The sequence below is a fragment of the Ambystoma mexicanum genome, chromosome 4q (assembly GCF_040938575.1).
Source record: "Ambystoma mexicanum isolate Mex_15411 chromosome 4q, UKY_AmexF1_1, whole genome shotgun sequence".
NCBI lineage: Eukaryota > Metazoa > Chordata > Amphibia > Caudata > Ambystomatidae > Ambystoma > Ambystoma mexicanum.
Genome location: NC_090928.1, coordinates 775435293 through 775449183, shown reverse-complemented (window position 1 = coordinate 775449183; position 13891 = coordinate 775435293).

Sequence of the window (13891 nt, the reverse complement as noted above, 5' to 3'; positions counted from 1 at the left end):
GCTATGCAGGAAGGACATAAGGAAACAAGGACCAGAGAGGCGAGTGTAAAGACCTAAAGGACAGGAAGAATAAGTAGGATGGATGGAAAAGCCGTAAGTGCTAGAATCAAATGCAAAAAATTGTTTGATTTGGCTTGAGCTATTCGAAGCCCCATTGAGGTGACTCTCAATTGGAATTGAGCCAATTAGGTACATGTCTGATTTGAGGCAAACACATTGTGTCGTGCTTGTCTAGGATTGTCTGATGTGTGATGCCATTATGGGTGATGGTGTGTCTGCCCTTTGATATCTTTGCCCCTGATACTTTTGTGCTCGTCATTGCAGCTGTGTGAGCAGCGGATGGCTGGAATCTGAACTGATGCAGCTAACGCAGTGCGGGAAGGTGATCAATGCTGACACCAATGCCACCTACGAGAACTTGTGTGGAAACCATAGTACAGTTGCAGGGATTGCCAGTGTTTGGGGATTGCGTTTGCAAATAGAGTAGCCGCGCATTTTAGTGGGTAAGGATAGGATACCTAACAGTTTCCATGCTTTGCTTGTTGTCTCTGCAATGTTGTTTGTCTGTTTAGTTCTGGTGTCCCGTGGTAAGGTTTGGCTAGCAGTGAAATAACAGTGGCTTATACCCCAAGGATCAGTTACATTTGCATCTAAAATTGATAACTACAGGTTTCCAAGATGATTGGTCTGTTTTGTTTTTCCACTGTGTACCATGAGGGTGTACGAAAGAGTGAATTGATCCACAAAGTCTTTGAGTAATACGGCCACCTTGAGAGAAGAAAAAAGTTTTCTATATTTTTGAAAATTGCTTTTAATAGGTGATTCAACTCACTTCCACGATGTTCTACTTAGATGTGCAAGGATACGGAAGCAGACAAAAGTGAGATTGAACTGCTGAATTCAAACATATATATTGAGCCAACGTGCTTTGGGCACTTTGTTTGCTAGGGGAAGTCTCTGTATGCTCACTAAGAAGGACTCTAAATTAAGCAAAGAAAAGTTATTCAAGGTGTTAGTAAAGTACAATTCACTGACTGAGTGAGAAACGCGATGATCATTCTTTTTCTCTATCGGCTCAATTTCCATTGAGTTACTTAAGTAGAATTACAATTGTGAATTATAGCTCTGCCTCAAAGAAGAGGCTGTTCTCTAAAGGCGTCCCCTTGCTCTCCTTCACAGGAAAGCTGCTATCAGAAAAATTGCCCTGCCTTCCCGGCTAGAAATGCAGCGATCCACAAAATTGTGCTTTCTCTCGTTTGCATAAATGCTGCCATCTGAAAAATTGCCCTGGCTCGGAAAAGCAGGTCTGTGATATAGTTAAGGCTCCTTTACTACCGGCACAAACGTGCATTCCTTTCAAAATAATATGCTATTATTACTTGTAGTGAGTTTGAAGGGCCTCTCTCAATCTTTCTTAGACCGGAATATGTCTTCTTGGTTTCCTTAACCAATTGCAACTGCAAATGCCAACACTCTTCCACAAATACAGTAATGTGTGCTCATATGGACCCAGATTGTCTGACTCCCTGTCACCAGTTTCTCTGGGCCGCAAATGTTGGGGGAAATACGTGACATTGCTTTTCATGAAAGCAGGGCACTGAGTATATTCAGTGTTAGGCAGAATCATATGCAGTGCCCTTAGAGACCAATGCACACAATTAAGACTACAAGTGGTAATACAATTTCACCTTTGGTACAAGCCTGTACTTCACAGTAAAGTGGTAGCAATGGCTGAGCAGTCAGACTTATCACCAGAGCAAATGAGCAGTAGTAGAGATTACACAAAGGACTACAATTACTGTGACTCAAGCAAACACTGACTCAAGGTTTCTGGTTAAAAAAATATAAGTACATTTATTTTTAAACCATCTGTTCACAAAACACTTCACTTCTATTAAAATGAAACCACACTCCAAATATACTACACACAACCAATTCCCCTTGTGCAGATCAATTCAAGATAAGTACATTGGGATTTGACAGACTGGTGTTGTGAAACGAAGACGTTACCGTGGGTTAATACGCGATCACTTTTTGACAGTAATGGCAGTTCGGTCTTACGAAAGAAAAGCGTACCTGCGGGAAGAAATGTACTGAAGTCAAACACACTTAGCACATGAATTAGCACAAGAGAATAGGGGATAAAAAAAATACTTTTGTCAAGGCAAATAGAATCAGAGGACACTTTCTAAAAAGTAGATAAAAGTCAATAAGCCTGCGCCAGTGTCATGGAACAGGAATCCTGTTGTCGAGGATCACAAGGTTAGAACAGTTCACGATTCCAGATTTTTCCAGGAGTACCTGGATATTGTCGAAAGGGAAGCAAAAGTTATAAGAGGGAAGGAAGAAAAGGACAAACCTTTGGTGAGGAAAAAGGGTTCACCCCAATTCCTCGAAGTCGGACACAGTACCTTATTTATTTGAAGAAAGCTGGTGCTACGGCAGTTGTTCCTGGTAGTTCCTGCAGACTCACGGTTCCTGGAGCTTCAGTTGTGGAGACAAGAAGGAGGACATCTGGAGAGATCTGCACTACCCAGGGATGAAGCCAGCAGCAACGAATCAACGGTGAATAAAAGGTGCGCTCCTCTTAAACAGGAGAGGCTCTTTAGATGGCTATCCGAACCAACACAGCTCTGTTCAGCGATTTCGACCAAGAAGAGGATCCTCTGGCTTTTGAAGGTGAGCTGGTTGATCCCACCAGGCTCAAGGGAAGAAGACTCCGGACTGGATCCTCTCTGTCGTTGAAGGGTAGATAGCTCAGGACTGCAGCAGGGCTTCATCGGGACTCAGGAGTTGCAGCAGCCGTCTTCTTCTCTGCTTCTCTTGGTTCTTGCAGTTCCAATGGCGACTCTGACTTCCAGCCCAAGAGTCCTGCCTTTTATGCCAAAATCCCCCATTCACACAGCCTGGCTGTCAATCACCCAGCAAGGGGGTTGTCCGGCCCGGACAACCACCTCAGCAAATGGACACAAAGTGAGACTTGGGTCTCCAAGGAGACCCTGTGCAGGGGGTGACTAAACCCCACCCTCACATTCAGCCCACCTAGAGACCCAGATGCCAAAGGAGGGCTTCTGGGCAGAAGCCCGCCAAAGGACGGCAAACAAAGAAGGCAAAGCTGGTTTGGCGCGAAAAGTAAAACACAAGAAGGACTTTAACAAAAAGATATGGTGACTAAACCCGACCGGAGCCTAAATAAAATGTATTTGGTCAATTGGGTTTATGTTGGAGGCTAATACAATAGCCTAAAACAGTATCACGTTTATATTGTATAATCGCGGAAAAAAATTACGATAGATACCACTGGCACCAGCCAAGTCTTAATGTTAAGAGAGCAAAACAAAGCTCAAGAGGCACAGACAAAAAAGGGTCGAAATTAACCCTTTCCAATACTCCATGTAAGATGGGGTGTACTGGGTCTGTAGTTTAAAGAGACTACATAAAGTTAATGGCAACTTTACATGTTTCTGGGGGACAGTAGTCAGCCACAGAAAAATGGGAAGTCTCAAAAGACAACCCGGTGTCATTGCACTGAAGGTGCTGTGTAACACACAAAAAAAAGGTGAGGCTCATGGAGTGGTGTGGCTCCAGAGCCCAAGATCACACAAAAAGTAGAAATACACATGGCAAAACACATGTAAGAGTGGAAAAAAGGCTCACACTCCCACCAGGTGGAAAAAAAAGAAACCCCTGAAATCCAGCAAAGCTGCTGAGGGACTCACTAGGTGAGGGAAATTAGCCATAAATGAGAATTCTCCCTAACACACAGCACTGAGTCAAGTATGCCATTCAAACACAATATTTTATCTTTGCTAAAACTGGCCGTAAACACTGGTTGGAGGGCAATATCTGGAATCTGGAAATACTGTGCCAGATATGCTTCTTTTCTCTCTAGTACTGGAGTGTCAAATGGTGTGACACCTTCACTGAGATAGCTTTAAACAGAGTACAGTGTAGAGAATGCACCCATGACACAACAACGTCGCCCTGCGAGGGCATGAGCAGCTTGTCCAAAAAGGTTGTACTAGCAGGTACTGTTTGTTGCACCTGGTGTTGAGTACTTTCTAACATGCATGTTGTATCTAAGATGGCATTCCTAGTAGTTGACTGGTGATGCTGGGTGTGAGTGGTGGGTTGGCTGCCATTTAACTGGCCACAACCCCCTGTCAACCTTTGCATGTATTCCAGTATAGCAGAAATAAGCATGCTTTTATAACAGAAAACTTCCAGACACTTTGATAGCTGTTTCATTTTTAACCTACTGTCAGGTAGGGTTGCACGCTTACCGTGTTCTGTGCCTATCAGTTTGTTAAGTCAGTCATACATTTGAAGTAGCTGAAGCATGTGATCATCGAGGGGTATTCCAAAAATAACTCCCTTGCTTTGAAAGGCACTATGGTGCGTCTCAACCTGTTTCTTTAACAGTTTTGTTAGTGGCATCACTACACTTAGTGTGGCATGCTCCCTGCAAATGTGGATAGTGGCTTCTTCGAAAGGTCCCAGAAGGTGTGCTAGGTATTCTAACATGTACCACTCTGATGAATTAAGTATAACACCATCTGCCACTACATGCTGCAAGGTGTACTCATGTATTGCCTCCTTTTGCTCTACCATACTTTTAACATGTAAAAAGTGGGGTTCCACCTTATGGGCACTGTGACGAATCCCAGGGTAATGTCACTGCTTCCATAGGAGGAGCCCCTTCCGTTGAGGCCAAGGTGGTGAGCCCGCTACCCGATAGTCCCATTGGGGGTGGTACTCAGCGGGTGGATGTCATGGGAGGGGAAACCCCCTGTGGGACCAGTGACAACCATATCGGGAGAATGTAGTAACACCACCAATCAGCTGAGCCTAGACCCCCTTCCTATAAGCTTAACAACCGTCCCTTCCCTAATAAGGTTGTGATTTATGGTCACCCTACCATTTCCCTAGAAAGTACTGGAACTATGAAGATCATACCTAGAAAGACTGAGACGAGGAAGAATAGGGAGAGGTTGAAAGATTTACTACTGACAACCACTGTGACAAGGGAGATGCCCAGAAGTATGACGATAACCTTTGAGAACCACAAAGAAACAGTCCAGTGGTTACTAGCTTCTGATTGGTCCAACTAGAGTAGAAATATCGGAGGGAAACCAGGAAGTGATGTCGAGCCCTCCCTGGACGAGCGAGGAGCTTGGACGTTTTGCTGCAAGAAAAGGGACTGTGGAACAGAGGCCCTGCCAAAGAGAGGGGGAACCTTTGCACGCCGGAAAAGTGCTGACTGGGTAAGCCCAGGAAATCCTTCTCTAAAGGACTTGACCAAGAGACTAGCCATCCCTGGAGGAACCAGAAGGCAGATCGTGCCTGGAGGAACTGAGAGCTGGCTGCAGGCTCGCCGCGGAGAACAGGGGATGCTGACACAACCTCGCTGAACACATGCTGTGTTCAGAGTTGTCTGGGTTGGAAAATTGGAGCTCCTGGAGCAACCAGGATCCGGACCACGTGGTCGAAGCAATTGACGCAAGCCGAGAGGAACCAGACCAGGAAACACAACGAGGAGATGACAAGAGTGCAGGAAGGTGCACGGAAGCCCACAGCAAGCAGAGGAGGTCCAGAAAAGTCAGCCGAACAAGCCGGTGACGCCACCAAAAGTACCTGGGTTACCATAGTGGGTGGCAGGGATAACAGAGAATGAAGGAGGCAGTTGGGGAAAGTTGAGGAACCCCTTCTCCCTCGTGCCAGTACTTGGAGACATATACAAGGCAGACATATGAGAAACAGTGCCTGGCAGGTTAGTGAACCAGGTCTGAATAAGATATGCAAAAAACCTGAGAGAAGGTCTGGGACTCATATGAGACTGGGATGCCTCACAAGTACAGTGCACCAGGGTCTGGGACCCACATGAGGCCGGGGAAGTCCCACAAGAACAGTGCAGAAGTTCAAGGACCTATTACAGTTTTAAGAAGCATGCAAACAAGGGACTGAGGCCCTCAGCAAGTTTGGGAAGCCCCAAGACAGCATAAAGGGTCAGGGACCCCTATGAAAGAGAGAAAAGATACGGAGCAGATTGGAGAGATCCCAAGGCATCCTAGAGGGGTCTGGGACAGAAAAAAAAGTGAGAAAGAAGAAGTAAAGTTAAAAGCACGTAAACAAGCGGCTGAGGCCAACAAGAAGTCAGGGAAACCCTGAGACAGCATAAAGGGTCTGGGACCCACATGAAAACGTGAGAAGGCACGGAAGAAATCAGAGAGGTCCCAAGACGTCCCAGAGGGGTCTGCGACCCACATAAAAGTGAGAAATAAGAAGTAAAGATAAAGGGGTGAGGACCTATTGATAAACATAATTTCTGGAACAAGAGCTACAGTCAAGTCTGGCAGTATAGCAAACCAGACTTGATGCTACACTTGTGAACTTTGCTTTTTGGTGATTGTTTTTGTGAAAGAAAAACTTGTGTACAGGCGCGTTATAAATGCCATATCATATCATAAACACAACCTCAGCTGAAGAGAAGAAGAACCACAGTCAAGTCTGGCAGAATAGTGAACCAGATTTGATGTGTGGTGTTTTTTATTTTTAAGTACCACTCGTCTGAAACAAGAAGACTTACAAATCATGTCTGGCGGGATAGTGAACCAGATTTGATAAGACATGTGTAGTGAAGGAAGAAGAGGGGAAGGGACTTCCCCCCTGATACTTGGGAATTGTGTTTTGTTGCCAAGAATTGAACATTAAGAATTGAACACTCGAGCTGGAGTCCACAGCGAGAGAAGCCTCCTTCTGGATCAAGAATACCCTACTTCTCCTTAGTTAACTTAGTGTGTAAGGGACAGAGAGATGGGTTAGACACAGGGCAGTGGACATTTTACGTTTTCAGACATCCTGACAGAGCCCTTAATCTTTTTGTTGAGGTAGGCACACCCCTCTTAGAAATGGGGCCAGATAGGTGTTTCCTTTTCATTATCTACAATAAAAAGGCTTTGCCAAAAAATATGCCACCTCTGTGTCAGACTCGCACTTCTGCACCCTTACAGTACATGTTTCAAAGGTTTTTGCAATGGTAAGCTCTGGTTTGCCCACATTTTGACCATGCTGCTTGTGCCTTTACAGAATGATGAAAATGGTCAAGAATGTCCTTTTCAGCTCCAACCAAAGTAACAATGCTGCTGTTCTGCTTCAAAAAGTAATGTATGTTTTATGTATTTATTTTAAAATTATTTATATCGTGCCTTTATCCAAAGCGCTGAACACATTCCAACAGTTGGCACTCAAAAAGGGACATCATAGCATGTCAGGATAAAGGTGAATATATTTGTATATGAAAAACAAAAGTTAGGCTTAAGTTATCAAGAGTCAAAGACAGAGATAAAAAGATATTGGGCCTCATTAAGAGTTTGCCGGTCTGGAAACAACGGTACCGGTAAACTTGCTGGTACTGTTGTTTACGGACCGGGAAACTACGAGTTCTGCGAGCACGAGCCTCTCAGCCCGCCTGGTCTGACCTGGCAGGCAGAGCAGCACCGCTCGCAGACCTTGACGGATGCTCTGGCAATGTTTCACACAGTGCCAGTGCATCCGTCCTCCCCATTCCCATTGAGTCCAATGGGACTTGATGGGAATGGGGATTTCTTTTTTCCGGCCCGAGGGACTGCCAGGGCTGTAATGCCCCGGTAGTTCCCCATTCCCAGGCGCCGGAAAAAAAATTACTCTGACGGCAGCCCTGCCGGTATTTACTGGCACGGCTAACGCCAGTCATAAAGAGGCCCATTGTTTTACACATTTCTTAAATAAAGATAAAAAAGAGAAAGACCAGAAAATCAGTGGAAGAGCATTCCAGAGTGTTGGAGCAAGAATTTTAAAAAGAACAAAAATGAGAAGGGGCACAAGAAGGCTTTTGAGAAGTAAGAAAAACTGGAAAAAGAGCAAAGACCCTTTGTTTACTGCCAGAAGATTGTAAAGATAAGCAGGTGCAAGAGGGTGAACACATTTAAAAGTAACACAGAGAAAATGAAACGGGAAATGCACTGGACTGGGAAAGCCAGTGAAGCTAGGCCAACTAAAGAGATATTTTGTCAGGAAACCTAGGACAAAAGAAAAGCGAGCATAATTAAGTAACCAAACTTTGAGTGAATTCACAACAGTAACTGGGGCCTGAAAGAACTATAATTTGTAGAAGGGATTTAGTGGTAGAAAAAGTAAGAAGATTCTGTGTTTTAAGCAAATTGAAATGTTGAGAATGAAAAGTGTGCACAACAGAGATAATTTAATCTTAACAGGAGAGATTAGCCTCCAAGATAAAGCCCAAGTTACGAGCCCTCTTAGATATATGCAATCATAGCAGATGACATTAAATGAATGGAGAAGGATTGATAGCAGTAGAAGCAGGGGAAATTATTGTCGGTATTCTTTGGATTAAGACAAAGAAAATGAGAAGCCATCACAGAATTGATTGATGATAGACAAGAAGATAGCCAATGATGTAGGTTGCCCATAAGGAAGGGAAAGGAAAAGAAATCTAGAGTTCATAATTATTGAGGCTAGCGGGTTAGTCTACAGCAAGAAGGAAATGGACGTGGATGTGGCTGCCCGAAAGCAAGGGCCTCATTCCAAGTTGAGCAATGCAGTAAAAAATGGCAGTAACAGGGGGTAATTCCATTAGCGCTGCATAACCGCACTGCCATACTACAGATTTGGCAGTGAGGCCGAGGATTTTTCTCCAGCCAACTCTTGGGAAATATGCCACCTTACCACCAGTAAATTGGCAAAACCGCCAGAATTCGCGCCAGCAGTAATTCTACTGAAATCCCCATGGAGTCCTATAGACTCCACAAAATGGGGACTGACACTGCCTACCACCACTTGCAATCCTGCAGTAAATCAACAGGACAAAGTGGTGGTAACAGTAAATCCATTTGGAAGTATTCTGGTGGATTTAACACCTGAATACTGCCAAACTTGTAATGAGGCTCAAAAAGCCTTCCCAAGAGACAGAGGCAGAGAGCAAAAGTTTAATTTGGAAGATACAATGAAAACTAATTCTAGCCGGAACTTGAGATCCCAAGAGAAGGCTACCAGCCCATCCTCCTGGGATGCCCTCCCTGCTTCCTCCTGGGATGCTGTCTGTAGGTCACGTGACTTGCCCTCCACCCCCAAATACTCTTTCTTTCTTGCATTGTGATATTCAGTCATTCAACATCTCTACCTTTCCATCCTCCCTTGTCTCTTTCTCCCCTCTCTACCATCCTTTTCAATCCTCTTCACTGATTCAGCCTCTACCACTTTGCATTCTTCTCTTATTTCTACTCTTGACACTTGCTGCCCTGTTTGCCCCTTTGCCCCTTCCCACAAACCTCCTCAGCCATGGCTCACTCCATCTCTCCTATCTCTTTGTTCTTCTCTCCGGAAAATGGAGCGCTATTGGCAAAAGTCTCTTTGTGGCCTTGACTCACTCAAGTATGGGCGTTTTTAAATGAAGCCAAGTTTGGATTTCTATGAGGGTAAAATTGTGCCCAAACTACTCTATGGCTTGGAATTATGGCCCAAGGGGTGTACGGTTGGCTGGATAAAATCGAGGCCTTTGTGTGGAAATGGGTCTTGTGTGTACCTAATGCAGTCCCAATCGAGCAATATGTTACGAATTGTGTATACTTTCTTTACAGATGTGAACAAAGTGAAGGCTCTTGTGTGCATATCGTTACATTAAAAACTCTGCTGAAGGCTCTCTATATTAAGATATCAATCTAAGTATGTCTGTGATTCAGAAGTCAGGATCTCCACCGTACCTGACATCAGTGGGAGAGTATTGCGAAATACTGTTGGGTGATATTAATCACGATGTAAAGGACTTGGTGGAAACTCCTGGGAAAGTGAAGACTGATTTGTTTGATGGAGATTGGTGTGTGAGCAATTCCATAATTACCCATGCCTACAGCACCTGTCGTATGAGCATAAAGAAAGAGGGACCCTACTTGCTCATGTTCCCTAATCGCTTTTCTCGCTCTATTTTAATGCATACTCATTGGAACTTGTTACCAACTAAAGAGATGCTATTGAAAAGGGGTAAGATTAACAGTTCCTAGGCCTATTGCTGCTTCTTTATCAATGGGAAAAATAGAAGAGACAGCCCGTTATTAGAATGCACAATCTTCAATGTGGAGAGACCGGCCTATTTCAAGACACTCCAGCTAACAATAAATTGGGCTGATTATGATAACTTGTGGAAGCGATGCCTAAGTGCGGACTCAACAACAGTGGGGGTCACACATTTCTTAAAAGTAGGAGAAATAGGGGTATAACCAGTGATTACACATTGTTTTAACTAGTCATTAGCGATGTCAAACCTTTTTAGAAATGTTATTTAATTGAATGGGATTGAATATGACTGTTATTCTAATATGATGATTTGTATTTATTGAATGAATAATTGTACGTAAACTGTTGATATTAATGTCTCCTTTTTCACTTTTAACTTTTGGAAATGTGTTTATTTGTAAAGGTTTTCCTTTTAAACCATAAGCAATAAAAAAATATATATATACTTTATTTCAAGGTCCAATAATTGTGCATCAGGAAGTCTGTTGTTCATATTCAGGAAACGCAACTTGTTTGACAGGAATCACTGTGGAAGAAATGTTGATGTCATATTTTAGTGTGGCAGGCAATTCCTTCCACAGAAACCCTAGATTTAGTACATTGGGTCCTTTTTTCCCTCGTGAGCAAACCTATGGCTCATTCTCTGACGACTGACGAACTGGCCTTGCGCCTGCTCCAAAGGCAATACAGACTCACCATCCATGCAAAGAAAAGAGCCCACATTCAGGCACGTGTCTCAGGTGCATCCAATAACTCGGCAGAACTTTTTAAAATCTGCAGGGAATCAGCCAACCCCTCTGCAGTCTCCTCCTCCCCTTCTCCATCCCAGGCACTCTGCAATGCACTGGCCACACACTTTGCCACCAAAACTCAGGACATTCTGACCACCCTATCTACTCTCCCTCACATTCCATATCTCACCCCCCTCTCCTTCACCCCTTTCCTTCTTCTCTCCTGTCACACCTGAGGAAATTACCAGAGTTGTCCGCTCCATGAAGGTCTCCTCCAAACAAGTCTCCCCTTGCTCATCCAGGACCATTGAGGATAATATTGGCTCTCTTGCGCCTGATCTCGCTGATTTCTGCGATCACTCTTTTACCACTTGCTCTTTCCCCTCCCCCCTTAAGCACTCCCTTGTGCGCTCACTCCTCTGACCCTACCTGCCCTGCCAGCTTTCGCCCTCTCTCATTCACCCCCTTCCTGGGGAAGCTACTTGAGAAGCTGACCTTGCCCCAACTTGACTCTCACACTGAACTTGATGGTGGCTTACACGACCACCAATCTGGATTCCTAGCATCCAGAGGCACAGAAACTGTTCTTCTGAACACCCGTGCAGAACTTATTGCATCTCTGGACTCCAATTCCCCAGCTGTCCTTATCCTTATCGATCTCACCTCTGCATTTTACAGAATTCCATCCTCATACAAAGGCTCCACGATACACTTGGTAATTCAGAATGACCACTGGATTATCTGTCCTCTTTCCTCACTAACCGTTGTTCCCAAGTCATCCTTGGCCCCTTCTCCTTTCCTACTTCCATCTCCTCCTGCGGTGTCCCCCAGGGCTCTATACTCTTCCCCTGGCTCTTTAACATCTACCTTGCTCTCCTTATCTCCACCTTCTCCTCCAACTTCAAGTGTTACACAGACAACACACAGCTTTTCATCAGACTCCATACTGACCCTCTTTCACCCTCCATCATCCATGACTGCCTATCTGCCATCTAGTCCTGGTGCACCTCCAATGATCTCTGCCTCAGTGCCTGTAAAATGGAGATCCTCCCCATTGGGACCCCCGCTCCCTCCTTCTTCCCCTCACTCTGGCCCTCCTCCTTGGGCTCCCCCCTGCACCCTCAATCAAAGCCATAAACCTTGGAGTCATATTTGACTCCTCTCTCTCCGTCCTCCCTCACACTCTGGGCATTGACAAGAAGTCCAACTATCAGCTCTTCTTCTCTAAGGAATTCTACCTTTTCTCACTTTCCCTCAGAGGCCCAATGTGACTCAAGCCCTGGTTCTCTTAAGGCTTGACTACTGTAACAGCCTCCTTCTGAATCTGCCCTCTACCTCTCTACGTCCCCTTCAGCTTGTCCAGAATAGGGCATCAAGACTTTTCCTTGCTCTTAAGCCCAGGGAACGCATCTCTCCTGCACTACAAAGTCTTCACTGGCTCCTCATTGCTGCACAGATTAAATTCAAATCCCTCTGCATCATCCACATGGCTGTCTGGGCCAGGGCACCACGCTATCTTCAACTTTATCTCACTAAATACTCTCCTTATAGACCTCTTCGCGCCTCTGGCACCAACACCTGGTGTGTAAAGCGTTTTGCTAAACAGAGGCCACGGGTCGCTCTCTTTCCTCTGCGGGCTCCCTCCTTTGGAATAGCCTTCCCCTCTCCCTGCACCTTGAGCAGGATCTTCTCAAATTCTGGAAGGTCATTAAGACTTTCCTCTTTTCTTCCTCCTTCCCCCCCTTCCCTGCTAATCTCACAAGTTCTGTATTGGTGCCCTTGGCCCTTATGCATCTTCGGGGCCTTGACCTCCCACACCAATTCTCTCCAGCTCCTGTCTATCCACAGCACTTGCATGTGCACTTCCTCTGCCATGGAGACTCGCACTTACAATTCGCATGGCCCAGGCCATGTAGCAGTCAAACATTCTCAACACTTCGTCTTCGTCCATGTCTCACCTCGAACTCAGACTTGACAGCACTTACCCCCTATTCCTTTTTCCTTTTTGCACTGGCACGTTCTGAATATTCAAAAGGCATTGCAGGATCGTCCCTACCCCTATTTCCCCTCTGCTCTTAATATTGTTTTGCAACTGTATTTCCTTCCCTCCCTCCCTGCCCTATGGGCACTTTGAGCAGTATATTCTTATTGTATAAGCGGCTAACAAGAAAACAATAAATAAATTAGTAGTGTCATGTTTTTCATATTTTTCCTATCTCTCCCTTTTCCTATCTCCTCCCCTCCTCCCCTTACTTTCTTCTATGCACTTACTCTATCAGAATTGTCCCTGGACCTAGTATGATAGCAACCTCATCTGTCTCCTGTCCCCTCCCCTTACTCCCCCCCCTTCCAGCACTATCTGAAATGTCATCAGGCCTAGTACGATAGTCGCTTGTTTTGTTCCTCCCCTCCCTTTCTGCACCCCTCTCCCTCACCTTTTGTTTTCTCCAGCTGTACCAGAAATGTCGTCAGGCCTAGTAAGGTAGTCGCCTGTCTGTTTCCATTTCCTTCCTACTCTCCCCCTCCCTTTCTTATGTATGTCTTAGCTCTTGCACTATCTGAAATGTCATCAGGCCGAGTACGATAGTTAATTTCACATCCTTACTGTTCATGGCCTGTAAGAATGTCATTGTATTTTCCCTTGTTCCCTCCCTTCCCTTGAAGCACTTTGAAACACATTGTGTATAGGCGCTATATAAATAAACTATCATATCATATCAAGATAATAATAAAAATAATAATAATATATTTCTTATATAGAGCTACACACCGATAGGTCTCAGAGCGCTGAAATAACAGAAGACATTGGGGGTCATTACGACCCTGGCACTAAGCGATTACCGGTACCGGTAATGGTACCGGTACCGGTAATCCCTTAGCGCCCAATTCCCATAACGGCGGCTGGAACCAGCCGTTATTGCAGGGACCTGCAAAGGGATTATTATTATTATTATTATTATTACCGCCTTTCCCCATTCCCATTATGCCCTATGGGGCAAAAATGGGAATGGGGAAGGGCCATGGTGAAATGGGGAAGTACCGCCCCGCCAACCTTGGAATGGGGTGGTACTTCCCCATTTCACCATGGCAGA